Below are 17,854 nucleotides of genomic sequence, written 5' to 3'. Positions count from 1 at the left end.
CGATAAAGTTTAAGACAGGCCAAGTGTGTGTTATGAGGAGAAGGAGAGACAGACAATTCACAGAGATGGAATAGCATTTAGACAGGAACAGACAGACAAAACCAAGGATCCAAGTGCTAAGAAAATGAAATAGCTGTATAGTGACAGAGAACAGAGAACTTAGGAGAGTTGATGGATGAAAGTGGAGAGATGAACAGAAGTCAGTCAAATGACAACAGTTTTTCTTTTTTTTTTTTTTTAAGATTTATTTATTTGAGAGAGAGTGTTTGTGTGCAGTTGGGGGGACAGGCAGAGGGAGAAAGAATCTCGAGCGGACTCCCCGCTGAGCGTGGAACCTGACTTGAGGCTCAGTCCTGAGACCCTGAGATCATGACCTGAGCCAAAATCAAGGGTCAGGCTCTTAATAGACTATGCCACCCAGGGGCCTCTGAATGACAGAAGTTTTTGAGAAAAGTAATCACCTGTTCACATTTCTTCTGTAAGAGACATTACATTTCAAGCCAGCTAAGGAGATGCTTAAGAGAGCTTTAACAAAAAAACAAAACAAAACAAAAGAACATGAGAACAGTTATATTACTGAAAGTGTCCATACTTCAGCTCTGAGAGGGACTTGACACAAGATCCCCCAGTAAAAGTGGAAATGAAGGGAAGTACATTTGAAGGAGACGACTGAGGAAGTGGGATGAGTGGGAGGAGGCAAGGAGGAGATGCCTGACCTTTAGAGATGGGAGTATAATTTAACAAGATAAGGGTTCTGAGGAAAATTCATTTAAGAGACACAGTGAGTTTCATGTTGAACCTGTTGATTATCAGGTGCCTGCAAATCACAGGTAATAATGTCCAGTAAGTAGTGATTTTTGGAAAATTGGCATTTGGTAATTGACTTTGGAACTATTAATTATGGTTTTAAAAAAGTTTCCAGAAATATAAATTATGTGAACTAGATGGGAGACCTCTCACAAGCTGATCTGTCCTGTCTTATATTGTTAATAATGTGGGGCTCTATCTTCTTCTCCCACTTCCGGCTATCCCTCCCTGCACACAGGTGCTCACTGGGTCTTAGTGGCTGCGTTGCCAACCCTTCCTAATCGATCACTTTGGTTTCAGCTTCGCCCCCTTTCTAACCATTCTCCACTGTTGCCAAGAGACTTTTCTAACACGTACTATCAAGTTTCACCACGTACTGTTTCTTATACTCTTTAGAAAACTCTTGGGGAATACAAACATTTATAGAGTGTGCCTCATCTTACCTCTCGACACTCATTTCTTTCCGGAATCCACCATACTTAGAAACATGTCCTGATGCCTTATCCAGTGTCCATTCTTTTAAGTTAAAGTACTAATTTATGGTCATATTCTGTTTCAGTTCCTGTCTTTTCTTTTTCTTCTGCCCAACTGTTATATTCTAGTGAAAATATTTTTATTTACCCTGGCACTTAGCACTTAACTCTGTATTTAACATTTGGAGGGTGATCAAAATACCTTTCATAAATGAATTCTGTTTCCTCTGAGACAATATATTTTTGAAGAAGGCTCAAGATGGGAATTTATGACTACAGCCTATCAGTCAGGATTGAGTCAGGAACCCACAAACCACACTAGATGTTTCAACAGAAAGAACATATAGAGCGTTGGTTAAACAGATGTTGAAGGCAGATAAAATGAAACACTGAATCATCATGCAGGAAAGCAGCTCCCATTTACTGAGCTGGAGAAACAAAGAGAAGAATCGGAGTCTGTCAGAGCCCAGAAGCTTGTTGAAGCAATCCCAAAGATCTTGGAATCAGAGGTCAGAGGAGGACACATCATTCAGCTGGTTTGGGCACGTCTGAGAAAGCAGGATGAGGTTGCTTTGGGAAGTGCTGAAAGAGTCTGAAGAATTGAGAGAAGTGCAATGCTGAAGAGAAAGTCCACACTGGAGCTTCTCCACCAAGAAAAGCAAGAAAACAGAAAGATGCAAACACACTTTCCTCTCCTCTGTCTCTCCATTTGTTCTCTAGTACCCTTATCTGTGGAACTTGGTAGAAAGCCAGCTGCCAAGAGATAAATTGTTTGCATAACCCCAGCCCAAGCACCCAAAACAGAGTCTAGACTTTTTTATACTCAAAATAGATGGATAAATGTAGAGCTTAGAGGATAGCTTAATAACCAGCATATGCATAAACCAACTTGGCCTTAAAAATTTATTTTAGGATCCTGCTAAGTGAAAAAAAGAAGAAAAAGAAGAAGAAGGAGAAGGAGAAGAAGAAGGAGGCAAGAAAAGAAAAGAAGTAAAACTATGCCTTTTAGGGAAGAAATAAGAAAAGATGACTTACCAATGTCCTAAAACATTCAGGACAGATCTTGCTTATGCCCAGCTATAATGATGTAATGTAGAAAATAAAAATGGGTTCACTGAATTCATGGATACCCCATGGATGGTGTACCAGGTTTGCTGACTGATCAGGGGTACACTATTAAGAAGAGGTGCTCAGTAAACTTTATGCTGTCTTCACACTATGGCTTTACCTAACATTTTTGGGCCTTGACTTTCCTTGTGGGAACAGCAGTATTAAATACGAGCCTGCACCTCAGAGGATATACGCCAGGGTTGGAGATAGAATATGTGGACCCTAACATTTACTTGAAACCATGAGAGAGGATAAAATCTCCCAAGGGAACGGTGTGGAAAAAGATAAAGTACCCAAGATTGTACTTAAGAAACACTAATATTTAAAGTTTATGGCAGGGGATGGGGAGAACAAAGAAGAGATTAGAAAACGCTATAAGATGTAATTTCAGAAAGATTGATCCTGCTATCATACTGCTGCTTTAATTTGCATTTTTATTAATATCCAATTGGATGTTTTCTCATATTTGGTGATCATTTGTTTTTTTTTTTTTCATTGTATGAAGATTGTCTATTTCTATTAAGTTTTATTTTGGAGCTTTCATGATTTTCCTTTAGACATTTCTATGAACCTTTAAAATTATAGTGTCAGATGGTAGAAAATCTTCAAAGACTTCATTCTAACTGCTCCTCTGAAACAGCCTTGAATTTTAGTGGCAATTTAAGAAAATTGTGCCAAATATACAAAGTGTTTTAGAAAACCCCAAAATAATGGATATGCACCTGAAGCTGTGCCAATATTCTCTCCTTCCCTTCCCTGTTTTATTTTGTCTTGCTTTTTCTGTAGGCAGAATCTAACCGTAGTTGTTCAGGGTGAGGAGCGATGTCCTTAAAGCAGAGTTCTTGGATTTCAATATTGTTTTGACTAACAAGCATAGGCTCCTGAGTGAATTACATATCTTCTCTGTGATTCCTTTTCTCTTCTGTAAAATGAGGATGAAAACATCCATCACTAAGTAAGGTGATTGTGAATGTTAATTGAATTGGTGAATGAAGATAATTTAAATTAATGCCTGCACATTAGAAAACACCTAAAGAATAACTGATTGTACATTTATTCATCTCTGCCCTTGTTTTGACTAGCATAATTTGACATATATTATTAGGATCTCAATCTCTCCCTCTCTCTCTCTGTCTCTGGCACATAAAATCTCTGTCTTTCTTTCTCAATATGTGTATGTACATGTATAAAAACCTACATTTTACAAAGGAGTAAACTAAGGTATAAAGATATTGTTATCTTGACCCCAAAAAGCAGCAAACGAGCATTCACTGATGGTCATAGCTATTGGGTTACACTCATTAATCTTTTTCAAAGTTAATAATCTATTGATCACTACATCGGAATGAGATGTAGTGCTTGTTAAATAAGATTACTGAGCTCCACTCTGTTTTACTGAACAATTATGAGGATTAATCCCAGAAATTACATGTCAAACTGCTACTTCAAATGCTTCATAGGCACATTAGGTCAGGAAAACTTTGCACAAAATAAAATGTGATCCAAAATTTACAAGAAAGGGACACATGAAGGAAGAGAACATCCAATGATGATGTATGTAAAACACATATAATTATGGAAAATTTCAGATCTTTTCTGGTAACTAAACCTTGGAAAATTTGTCTTTTTGATCCAGAAAATGAAGAAATATTTTGAATTGGAAATGTTTCTTTGTATCAGGAGACCATTCTGTTGGCTCTTAAAAAAGATTAAAAACAAATGAAGTAATAATTTGGATGGCAAAATTCAAGTTATTTTCATTAATTAATTGGACACGTACTTGCTGGTTTAGTTGTTAAGGATCTGGCTGTGGAGAAAAAAAAACAGACAAAAAATTTTCCTTTCTTTTTCGCATAATTACATTTTATCTTTATAATAACTGACCTCACATCAATGAGACTGAAATGAGATAATGTCTGTAAAATGTTTTGTAAATTGTAAAATATAAGGACTGATAAATGGCTGTTATTATGTTACTTTTATGAATACAGTAGTACTTCTTTTTTTAAAAAGGTTTTTTTTAGGGGCACCTGGGTGGCTCAGTGGGTTGAACCTCTGTCTTCGGCTCAGGTCATGATCTCAGGGTCCTGGGATTGAGCCCCACATCGGGCTCTCTGCTCCGCGGGGAGCCTGCTTTCTCCTCTCTCTCTGCCTGCCTCTCCGCCTGCCTCTCTGCCTACTTATGATCTCTGTCTGTCAAATACGTAAACAAAATCTTAAAAAAAAAAAAAAAAGGTTTTATTTACTCATTTGTCAGAGACACAGAGAGAGCACAAGCAGGGGGAGCGGCAGGCAGAGGCAGAGGGAAAAGCAGTCTCCCTGCCAGGCAAGGAGCTTGATATGGCACTGGATCTCAGGACCCTGGAATCCATGACCTGAAACATAGACGCCTATCTGACTGAGCCACCCAGGTGTCCCTAGTATAGTACTTCTACATTATTTACACATATTATGCATGACTTTAATAATCAACAAATAAAGGTAATTTATCCTATTTGAAAGACTACATGAGAAATAAAAGCAAAGAAGATAAACAATGAAATTCATGCCCTGAAGTCATTCATGGTCAATGAAAGTGTTTCAAAGACTAATAGCGTAACTATAATGCCAGAGGTGATCAGACATAGTGCATGTGGAGCAGGGAAAAGGAGGATTTTAAGTCATCTTGAGGGTGGTTAGGGAAGGTGAAAAAGACCTTGTATTGTGAATGCAACTGAAAGGGATAAGAGAGCAGAGGGACACTAGCATAGAGAAGAACCACAGGCATCTAAGACCACAGTATATGCATAAGGCTAGTTGCTCTGTTGGGCTAGATGTCCTGCTATTTGAGGGAAAGTCAAAGATGAGACTTGGTAGCTCAGTAGAGAACAGATTCATTCATTCCCTCATTCATACATTAATCAGTCCATGTTTGAATATCTTTATATAATAGGCTAAAAGAATATAATTAATACAGAGATGAAATAAAGCAGGGGATACCCCTGCAGCGCCCCCCCCCCGCCATTGCCGTAATCAGATTTATATGTTACGTGCAGGATCAAGATGAAGCCAGAGGCAAATGCCACGCTTGGGAGCAGGGATACCAGCATGAAGTAAAAAGTGCCGCTGGAATATAGCGGAGATAAAGGATATGAATGAGTTTGAAGTAAAGAATGTGGGAAGGAACCCAGACTTCCACTTTGGATGAATATGTGATTAAATTATGGCACCAATCCTGAGAAAAGCATTTTGAAAGGAAATAATGAGTTTGATTTTTGTAACTGACAACTATGTATTTGTCTTTTTATCCCCCTGAATTATGGTTATCCAGTGCCTTTCTGAGCCATCTGAGTCTGAATAAGAAATAGACATCTTAATTTTTTGGTAATTTTTAATTCACAGCTCTTAAATCAATGTCTGACACATAGTAGGTACACATGCCTGGTTGCTGTATTGAAATGAATATGTGTACTATACCGCCTTTAAAATAGACTACCAAACTAACAAAATTATCATCAAGGAAATTCAGTCCAAAGAGAAACATTTACATGATTACAGTTGCTAAAGTTCTGAATTTACCAGCATGCATTCCTTTCAGGAAAGGCATCTTCAGCTATCTGAATTGCTCTTTTCACAATTTTAGCTTCATTGACTTCCATTTCAGAGTTATTTTTAGCACATAGATATTAGCTACTGAGACATATTTGGTAATCAAATAAGATACCTGTTTATCACGAGTTCTAAAGCACTATGGGAATAATTACAGCATGAGTGCGCGATGCTGGAAGTTTTTGGAGTTACAGCTGTCTTGGAGGACAGAGTCATCTGTCTTACTATTCTCTTTTTCTTCCTCTGCCTCATTACTGGTTGATATATATGAAAATAAATCAAGATGTAAAATGGCAACTTACCGCATCAAAGTTGTGAACACAATGGCCAAAGTCCACCAGGAATTATGTTAAATTCCCATGACCCAGGATTGGTGAAGTCTTGTCCACCTGCAGCTAATCCCTACTGTGCACAGGCTTGAGTAGACTAAGAATGCATTCTGAAAACTCCACACTTCAAATTTATTATTTTAAGTACAAAACTTATTGTTTTTTCCCAAATAAATCTTCCTCTTCAAGTTTTACCTAAAATAAAAGTTACTATCTAGTAAGACTGTAAAATTAAAATTAGCAACAAAACAGAGCCCCCACCCCCAAGAAAACCCGGGGTCTTAGTTTACTCTATCCACTCCACAGGTATGAATAAAGTGGCTCACTCATGTTGAGCACTTTTGCTATGCCACACACCTGCCTAAGCATTTCTGTGGGTTACATCATTTTGTTTTCATCATTTAAACAGTCTTTGAGGTGGAAATTTATGTTATCTCCACCCTCTTATTGAAGAAACTAAACCACAAAAAGATTAAGTAGCTTGCCTAAAGTTTCATGTTTCAAAGTAAGATTGTCTTAATTTATTATTTTTTTAGTATGTTATGTTAGTCACCATACAGTACATCCTTAGTTTTTTTTTTCCAATTTATTTATTTTCAGAAAAACAGTATTCATTATTTTTTCACCACACCCAGTGCTCCGTGCAAGCCGTGCCCTCTATAATACCCACCACCTGGTTGATGTAGTGTTCCAAGATTCATTGTTTATATATAACATCCAGTGCTCCATGGGTGCCCTCTTTAATACCCACCACCAGGCTCACCCATCCCCCAACCACCCTCCCCTCTAAAACCCTGTTTGTTTCTCAAAGTCCACAGTCTCTCATGGCTCATCTCCCCCTCCAATTCCCCCCTTTCATTTTTCCTTTCCTTCTAATGTCCTCTATGTTATTCCTTATATTCCACAAGTAAGTGAAACTGTATGACAATTGACTTCCTCTGCTTTTAAACTCTGGCTTCCCTGTGATAGTTATTTGATCCTGGGTGAATTACTTAATCAGTTTGAGGCCTAGGTAAGCAACAATATTAATTTGCAACAGACTGGAGGACTTCCCGAAACACAGGATTTTATTTTATTTTATTTATTTATTTTTAAATTTATTTTGTGTTCCAAAATTCGTGTTTATGCACTACAACCAGTGCTCCATGACTCACCCCACCCCTCATCCCCCCTCCTCTTCAAAACCTTCAGTTTGTTTCTCAGAGTCCACAGTCTCTTGTGGTTTGTCTCCCCCTCCGATTTCCCCCAACTCACTTCTCCTCTCCATCTCCCAACATCCTCTGTGTTATTCCTTATGCTCCACAAGTAAGTGAAACCAGATGATAATTGACTGTCTCTGCTTGACTTATTTCACTCAGCATAATCTCCTCCAGTCCCATCCATGTTGATACAAAGGTTGGGAATTCATCCTTTCTGATGGAGGCATAATACTCCATTATATATATGGACCATATCTTCTTTATCCATTCATCTGTTAAGGGCATCTTCATTCTTTCCACAGTTTGGTGACTGTGGCCATTACTGCTATGAACATTGAGGTACAGATGGCCCTTCTTTTCACTACATCTGTATCTTTGGGGTAAATACCCAGTAGTGTAATTGCAGGGTCATAGAGTAGCTCTACTTTTAATTTCTTAAGGACTCTCCACACTGTTTTCCATAGTGGCTGCACCAACTTGCATTTCCACCAACAGTGTAAGAGGGTTCCCCTTTCTCCACATCCTCTCCAACACTTGTTTACTGTCTTGCTGATTTTGGCCATTCTAACAGGGAAACATGGGATTTTTAAAGCTAAAATTGATACAGACCTGGAATAATTTATTATCCTTCCATATCTGAAAAATGAGCATAGTATAAGTGTCTACATTTAAGGATTTTGTTGAGTATTAAATGATAATCTGTAAGGAGTGTTCAATAACCTCTAATTCTTATTATCATTATTGCTGTAATTTTCTCCCTTATTTTCCTTGTCCTAGACACTCTTGACCTATTCCATTTTGCATATTGTTACCCAAATGATGGTATAAAACCTAGATTGATAATGCCACTCACACACTAAAAAAATACAGAATTGACTCTGTATTGTCTAATTAATAAAGTATTTTGTAATATAAGATTCTTTGCAATTTATTCTTGACATTCTGTAGCAAATTTCTTGAGGAAGTACAAGGGATGGAAACAGGACAAGCTCTGTGGTCACATATTTCAAGGTTTGGATCCTGTTCTATAGTTTAGCTGTGTGACCTTTGGAAATGCTAAACCTTTCTACATTTTAGATTTTTCACTTTTAAATGTGATGCCAGAGTATCGACCTTGTTTCTTTGGGCACATTAGACAAAATGATTTTACATAATCTTGCCAATAATATGTCTCCAATAAAAGCTCATGTATTTCTGTCTTCTGAGTTTTTTTTTATCTGCCTTCCCTTTTCAAATATAACAGTTTTACATACCAATACACCCAACACAATGCCAACACAGTGCCCATGCAGTATTTTTTCCTCATTCATGCTGTTTTCTTTCTGTATAATTTCCCATCTCAATGTATAATTTGTACATTTTTTTTATAGTTGAAGACCAAGAAAAAAATGTCACTTCTTCCATGGAAAATTTTCGAATTAAGTTTCAAATATGTCTACTGAACTTTTTATTTGTCTACCTTATAGAGGGTTTAACATTTAAAATTATTAACTTATTTGTTAGTTACTTACATCGCTATATTGTGAACCTCTAGACATTCACGTGGTATTTTGTAATTATGGAAAGTAATACTCCTTTAAGAATTGGTAAAATTAATTAATAAACTACCTTGCCCTACCCTGTTTTATATATGGTCTTGTGTTCATCCAAGGAACTGGCTCTTAAAAAGGAGTTCACAATTCTTGATTAATAAATAAATAACTGAAAGAGTGAATGATGTATTCAAATGGGCATTACCCTTTGGTTGTTCCTTATAGAGTTTATATATTTATCCTAAAGATACTTTTATTTTTCAAAACATATTGTGGAACTTCTCTGGGATGTATTTATAGATCCAAATCTTGGGGATTGTAAAAGAAATCAATCCCTATTACTAAAAAAAAAAAAAAAAAAACGGTACATACTGGGAGAGATAAGAATTCCTCATGTTGGCAACAAGACTGGGAAAGCACCTAGCTTTTTCTGAATTTGAGAAGGCTTACACATTAGAGAAAAAGAGATTGCAAATGGATGAAAAGAATACCGGCAAAGAAATACTCGCAAACAGACAACATGGTAAAATTATATATAAACTGAATTTAGTGTATACATATTTAGATTGATATTTATATTCAAGAAAAATATCTTTGAAATATTAAGATTAAGAAACTAGGCAGGAGAAGATCCATAAGCAATAAAGCAAAAGTTGGCCTAGATAATGAGACTAACAATAAGCACTACACACGCACATTTTGAGTGTTCAAATATTCCAAGTGTTCCTTGAATTGGTGTGTTATGATGAAACATTGTAATAATTAGAAAAGCAAATCAAATATGTATAAATGCTCCTGTTGGTTTCCCATGGTGGTAACATGGGATAATTAGTTTGTATATGAGACTTCGCATAAATTCCTCACAGAGTTCCATGGCTTTAGAAGTAATTATTTATATTAGAAAAGCAATGTCATAACTGTAACAGTACATTCCATTAAGAAATTATGGGAAGTTATGACTAGTTTGTGGGAGGATTTAGTGAATGGATCTCTTGATTAAATCTGAAGTTTTATAATATGAAAACATGAAAGAGTGTATGATAATAATACTGGAATTATGAAATAAGGGTCCATACCAATGTCACCTGGGAATGAATGGAAGATAAAGTACGTGTGAGAAGATGTAATTTATACAATGATAGAACTGGATGTGGGATATGAGGAGAGGATTCAAAAAGAGGATCCAGAATAAAAAAAGAACATGGCAATGATTTGCAGAAGAGGAGGATGAAGAACATGAATTTTTTTTAAAAGATTTAAACGAGAAGAGAAAGATAACAAAGAAAAGCAAAAACAGTTTGAGTAATAGCAGTTTAGAAGCAAATGTTAACATATAGTGCTTACTACATATTAAGAACTAATCAACATGCATTACTATCATTTTCTAGGGAAGTTTGCACATATAAACAAAATACTCATTATTATTAGTAGAAGCTAGACATGAACAGTGGAAGGAACACCCCAAGGCAGAGTCCCAAATCCTTGAAGCAGAATGATGGAAAGATGGGTTGGATCCAAGGATGATGATAAATAAGCTACACATTACAAGCCCAGGAGCTCAACATCTTGATCTTGTGGCTTTCAAGACTTCTGTCCTACAAATCAAGAATCACAGGTACAGAATATCTGTTCTCCTCTTCCACCTGTGCCCCAAGGATAATCCCTACTTATTATACACATTTGCATTGTGGTTATAGCCCCCTGATGAAAAAAACTGCTGTGATGCATAAGTTGGGGGAGGGATAAAGGGAAAAGAAAGGAGACAAGCAGATTCCCTGCTGAGAGGGAAGCTTGAGTGCAGATGGATCCCAGGACCCCAAGATTATAACCTGAGCCAAAGTCAGATCCTTAACCAACTGAGTCACCCAGGCGCTCCTAACCTGTAATCTTCTATAAATATGTAAAATATTGTGTTTGTTTCCTATAGGCCTGTGAGTCATTTCCTGAATTCTTGTTAATAAATAAATTGTAATAGGAATAAGACCCTGAGTTTATTTATACTCATCTTATAATCACTTATAATCTAGTGATACTCCTTATTCTGGAAATTTATACTTTATTCAGGTTAATAATGATGTGGCATCTCAGGCCAAATGCCCTCCTCTCCTAGCTTTGACCTTGGTTAAGTTAATTTCTATGCTCTTTTCTTTACCTATAAAGTAAAGATAATAGTGTGGTGCATCTTACAAGATTTTTGAGACAAGAAAACAAGTTAATATAGGAAAACAAGTTAATATAGGAAAACAAGTTAATATAGGAAAAGTGCTTCAGAACTGTTCTTCTCACATGGTATATATTCAAAATCTGTGGGTACCATATTCCAAGGTTAAATGCTATTTTAACATCAGAAAACTGAGGGAAAGTACCATATGACTTCACTCATATGTGGAATTTAAGAAACAAAACATATGAGTATAGGGGAAAAAAGAGGGAGGCAAACCAAGAAACAGACTCTTAACTAGAGGACAAAGTGGTGGTTGCCAGAGGGGAGGTTGGGGATAGAGAATGGGTGAAATGGGTGAAGAGACAGCAACTCAGAAAGAAAATTGTTTGCCTTTCATGAACTGATGATAACTTTCTATTCTTCCCATTTCACACTGAGTATTCTCTCCTCTCTCCTCTTTTGCCTTCATTTTTCTATATATTATCATGCATGCTCTGTTTTCTAATGTTATGCAATTAACTACTTTATTGTAAGAATGTATAATGCATGTATCTTATAGCCATGCTACAAAAATCTGCATTTCATCTTTCTAACTAGGTTGGGAACAAGCCTTATGTCTTACACTTTATTTCTGTACACCATAGAAACTGAGGGCATATTGTACTTGCTACATACTGTTGCTAATTTGAGTTTTTTGTTAAGCAGTTTTTTGAAAGCTTAGTAGACGGGCCTTTTGATCTCCTTTCCTATTGCACAACACTCAAGAAACCACTGAGACTCAGAGACTTTGCAATGAAAAAGGATTCACAGACACAATAGTGACTTATCTGGCAAAAACAAATAAACATTTTTTAAAATATACTCTTCTTTTACACTGACAGAGGTATTTAACCTGAAAAGCAAGATGAAGCTGGAGAGATCGTGATGAATACATACATAATAAGATACCTACCATCTTCACTTCATTATATTGAGAAGAAATTGAAATGCAATCCTCCCAAGGTTACAGTGGGCAAATGATGCTACTTATAGATTACCAATCCTTGTTAAGTTATTAGAGAAGGAAAAAGAGACAGCTGCACCACAGTTTCACAGTTGGTGCAATTTCATTTAGCTCCAAGGATAACAAACACAACTAGAAAGAACAACTACATTACGGTAGATAACAAAAGCTGTTGAATTTATTTGTGTTAGCTTCCCTATAAATGGACAATGAAAAGAACTAACGGCTAAAGACTCTTTCAAGGTCAAGAAGGCTATCATTCTCTTCCTCAATTTTTTTTTTTAATAAAACACCCAAAATGAGCATACAACTTTTAGGTGGTCTTTGACATTGCATCTATCAGGAAAACAGCAGACCGCTAGACCCATACTCTTAATGTTACTGCAAATAAAATAAAAAATTCTTGTGTTTTGTGAAATGCTTGTACGATTTATTTTATAAAGAAAATTGTATAATATAATAAGATATCTCTGTAGTTTTAAATTACACCTGTATTGTATGGAATATTCATTCTAGAGATGATTTTGCCTCGAGATAGCTTGCTGGCAGTAACAAATATACCTTAGCATTTTTATAAGTAGGTACTGAGGAATTCTAAAGTTTGCCGAATCTCTCTCACACACACACACACACACACACACAAATATGTCAAACACATTTGGGAAATGCTGAGTCGAAGTTAAACAGAACTATTATTTACCAAAATATTCACAATTTCTAGTATACTAAAGTACACTGTGAGTTTTCAAAAATAAGGAGGCTATGATATTTAGTGTGTCTAAAACACGTTTGTCCTTTGAAATGCTTTTTCATTAAACATGTCTTAACTTTGGTTCTCCTAGAACAAAATGCAGGACATGCTAAATTGGTCTTTTAATCCATCCAGACTGAGTTTGTATTTCTTTGTGTGTGTGTTTGTGTGTGTGTTTGTATTTCTAAAATGGAAAGGCGGGGCATCTGAGTGGCTTAGTGGGTTAAGGATCTGCCTTTGGATCAGTTTAAGGAATGATAGAAATTACATAATGGCCATATGTGTTTCCTTCTCAGATATCCAATGTGATACTATTTTATTGACTTTTTTCCTGAAATCAATATGGTATTGTAAATAACAAAATTTGGCATCAAGAACAAATTTAATGAATAGTTACCTTTAAGAAGCTATCCATTTAGTTTATTAACCTTTCTGTCCCGTATTCATAATTAATGACTTTAATGAAAGTATGATTATTTATATCAATGTCTGACTTTACTGCCTTATCTTAAAAATAAAGAATGGGGATGCAATATAAAAGAAAGCATGTGATCAGTTTAACACCAGTTTTTATTTAGCCATTATGGACTTGCTAAATTTCCTGGCATTTAACTTTCTCTACTAAGGAAGTCTCACTCCATCTTTATCAGTCCCTGATAACATATTTTTACTTTATGTTGCTCTCTTCAGAACTACCTTTCATTAGTAATGCTTTCTTTTAGCAATGTTCCTATACTACAAAAGTCTTTTTTTCTACTCAAATTTTTACTCAGATTCAATGGTAGCTGCGTCCTGGAAGAGAAGCCAGCTTGGGTATCGGTCCTTCCTGCCAACAATAACAATTGATTTTCTTCTTCCAAAACTGAAATCAGTGAGGAGAGAGGTTCCAAATAATAATCAATATCCACTCCACTAACTATGTCAATGTTAATTAAGCAAAATATGCTTTATTTTTCTCTTTTAAACAACTGTCTGAGGGGTGAACTGGAAAGAGGATTTAATTATCCTTTTAATGTACCTCAAAGTGCTCAGACTTTGTAGTGAAAGAAGATTCCCATTGGGAATCAGAAGTGATTACTATTTGGGCACTTTGGGACTCTTAAAACCAGAAGACCTTCTATTCTACATGTGAACTGTGGATCACACAGGTAAACCAAGTGCAGGACTGTATGCAAATGTGGATATACTTAACCACTTCCAGCACAGTTTGCAAGTGTTCAGGAACACTCTCAAAGTTTTATTAAAGCACTGTACTGGAGAACAAGACTAATCAGGGTGTGTTCAAGGAGCTATGTTACCAGTCCGATTAATGACATATAGATTTGAGTTTAAAATCTTTCATGATGTTTTACTTTCACTCTAGTACAGAGGATATACACTTATATTCCACTTATTCAGCCCATTTTCATCCTTTGATCTATAAAATTGACTAGTAAATATAATCTCAAGTGCTTTTCTTTTTTTCAAAGAGACTTCCAAAATCTTCAAGTGCTAAGATCTTTTGCATCTTTGTATGTCTCACATTACAGTACCTTTCTGAGTACATATTTTAATCAGTGGGTAAATTGGTATCAAATTAGAATATTCAAAGGAATCATCACTTTTTAATGGTGGGCCACAGAAGTCCTCCATAACTGTAGCATAAATTGTCAAATACATAAAAAATAAGGAGTTCAGTTGCCTTCTATCAAGTGATACTATTTCTTTATAAGACTTAATCACTATCAGATAAACTATTTATTTCATTATTGCTTACTTTTCCATCTAAAATATAAAGTACACAAGAGAGATCATATCCAGTTCACCACTTTTTTCTAAATACAAAGAACAGTGCCTGAAACATATAGAAGTTACCCAATAAATATTTGTTGAAAGAATAAGTAAATGAATATTGGATAGAAGATAATACCATATCATAAATTTTCATAGAAAAAAATAAGTTTTTGTAGGAACTAAAAAAATTACCCTCTAGGAAGTTTGTATCAATTTTCACCTCTTCCAACTGTGTATGATATTACTGTATTCCTTACACCATATCTCTATACTAGAGCTTAACCAGTGTTAGCCATTGCTATCTATTGACCTGGGATTTCACATCTGGGGAGACTTTCCTGAATCCTCAAGATTTTGAAATAATCTTCTGTATTTTCTTCCAGGAATTTCATAGTTTTTAATAGATTTTAATCGATCTCACATTTATTTTGCTTGAGGTGTGAGATGGATACATTAACTTTCCCCCTAGTGAGTAGCCAGTTATTTCAAAGCCATTTAGTGAACACAACATTCTTTCTCTGCTGACTTGAAACGTTACTACAAGGTAATGGATCTGGACTCTTTATTCTGATTCACTGTTCTACAATTATTGCACTAATAACACAGTTTAATTACCTTATCTTAATAGTAGATGATCTTGTAAGTCAGATCCCTACTTCATGCTTATTCTTTTCAGAATCTTCCTGTCCCTGCTTAAAAAGTGATTATCCTGGGTGCCTGGGTGGCTCAGTGGGTTAAGTCTCTGCCTTCATCTCAGATCATGACCCCAAGGTCCTGGGATCGAGCCCCGCATCAGGCTCTCTGCTCAGCAGGTAGCCTGCTTCCCCCCCTCTCTGCCTGCCTCTCTGCCTACTTGTGATCTCTCTCTGTGTCAAATGCTCTCTGCTCAGCAGGTAGCCTGCTTCCCCCCCTCTCTGCCTGCCTCTCTGCCTACTTGTGATCTCTCTCTGTGTCAAATGAATAAATAAAATATTTTTTAAAAAATTGATTCTCTTGATTACATTAAGAATAATTGCTAGGTCAACACTCCCAAAAATCCAGTCAGTATATTTATTGATATGGCATTCGAGTTATAGATGATTTGGAAAATAATGGCATCTTTACACTAATGGTTTTTACCATGCAGGACACCAGGTATTTCGTCATTTGATCTGTACTACTTTACTGTTCTTCTAAAGTTATCTATGTAATTAGTATCTTTGTAATTAGTATCTTTCAACATAGATTTAATTTTATGCAGACTACTAACTGTCCTGAGCACTTAAGATATGTAGTAATACAGATCTATTTTCCTGTCATGACTCTGTACCAGGAACAAATTTGGATAAATTCATTTTTTGATCCTTAAAAGAAGGCATGATCTAAAACTTTAAAGAAATGAAGAGCAAGCTAAAGCGTGTTGATGAAACTGAATGATTTTGAGAAGTGGAAGAGAGTTGATCGACAAAGAATGTGTTTAAGGTGATCTCAGAACATTCTTGTGCATAGTCCTTTTCACTGCATGGAAAAGAGGAAGGAGTTTAGCATCATTAGTAATTAGTGAAATGAAAATAAGAATCATACCCATTTCTATGACTATAATCAAAAAGATACTCATTAGTATTGGTGAGAATGTGAAAAATTAGAACTCTTATGCATTGCTAGTAGGAATGTAAAATGATACTCTTCTTTTGGAAAAGTTAATCATAATGTTCCTCTACGATCCAAAAATTCTACACCTTAGCAAATATATAAGAGAAATGAAAACATATCTTTAGGGGGGTCTGGGTGGCTCAGTTGCTAAGCCTCTGCCTTAGGCTCAGGTCATGATCCCAGGGTCCTGGTATCTAGCCCCACATTGAGCTCCCTGCTCAGCAGGAAACCTGCTTTCCCTCTCCCACTCTCCCTGCTTGTGTTTCTGCACTTGCTGTCTCTCTGTCAAATAAATAAATAAAATATTTTAAAAAATAGAAAAGAAAACATATGTTTACAGAAAAACCTGTACACCAATGTTCATAGAAGCATTACTGATAATAACCCAAAAGTAAAACAAATTGTTCATTAGTTGATGAATAGATAAATAAAATGTGATATAAAGTAATGTTACTTGGCACAAAAAATAAATAAAGCATTAATACATACTCCAACATGCTTAAACCTTATGCTAAGTTTTAAAAGCCAGTTAGGAAACATCACATATTTTATGACTCAATTTATATGAGATGCCCAGAATAGACAATGTATGGAGATAGAATTAGTATCTTCCTCGGGTTGGGGAATTGGGGAGGGAAGGAAGGTGAGAAGTTGCTGAGAGGTGGAGGGTTTCTTGAAAATTAGATTGTGCTGTATACTAAAATACATTGACTTGTACATTAACAAGATGTAAACTGTATAGGAAGTGAATTATATTTTAATTATGCTACTTAACATAAACATATCTTTTGTTAGTCACAATAGGAAGTGATTTATATACCTTTTGCATGCATTGTCAATTATTTGGAATGGCTGAAATTATATTTATCTCTGTTCTGTAAAATACCTAACTTTTGGCTAGATTCTATATGAGAACTTTTGATAATATTCCATGAGCAAACCATGACAGAGTTTTGGCTCTGTTTAAAATGTCCAGTGGTATCTCTAATTGGATTTGCCAAGTTTGTATGTAATATTAACTTTGTAGATTAAAAAATGCTCATTAATAAATAAATTGTATATGCCTTTGGTGCAAAAAAAATTGTATAAAAATAAAAGTTTTAGCCAGTTTGAAAAATATTTTTATGTTTAAAAATGAACTTTCCAGTTCCAAAGTGCAGCTGGCTAAGAAGCTGTGATTCAGTCTTTGTACAACTCAGTAATCATAGTGTAAAATTCACAGAAATAAATTCTGAGGCTGATGACCAACCCATTTTCCAGAATTCTAATAGCCTCCTCACTGCCCCATCATGATCAAATCATGAAAATGGGCACAAAATAAATATGCTGGGCTAAAAGAAAAATATACCTCTTCCTGTATTTTGGGGGGAGAGAGGCTCTTAGATCAAAAAATGAGTGGCCATATAAAAACTATGACTCTTTTTATGTCTTTTGGGCACAAAAGCATTTCTGAAGCATTCAGAGTGCTACAAATGCACTACAAGTATTTCTAA

The 17,854-nt window shown here is 35.7% G+C and overlaps 1 protein-coding gene across 1 annotated transcript in view; it reads right to left on the bottom strand.

Moving 5' to 3' along the window:
* CSMD3 (CUB and Sushi multiple domains 3) overlaps nt 1–17,854 on the bottom strand; it is a 1,253,935-nt gene that overhangs the window by 1,188,242 nt on the left and 47,839 nt on the right. The gene's annotated exons all lie outside the window — the stretch shown is intronic.

Source organism: Neovison vison, chromosome 4 (assembly GCF_020171115.1).
Source record: "Neovison vison isolate M4711 chromosome 4, ASM_NN_V1, whole genome shotgun sequence".
NCBI classification, from domain to species: Eukaryota; Metazoa; Chordata; class Mammalia; order Carnivora; family Mustelidae; genus Neogale; species Neogale vison.
This window is presented reverse-complemented; position numbering and strand designations above follow the sequence as displayed.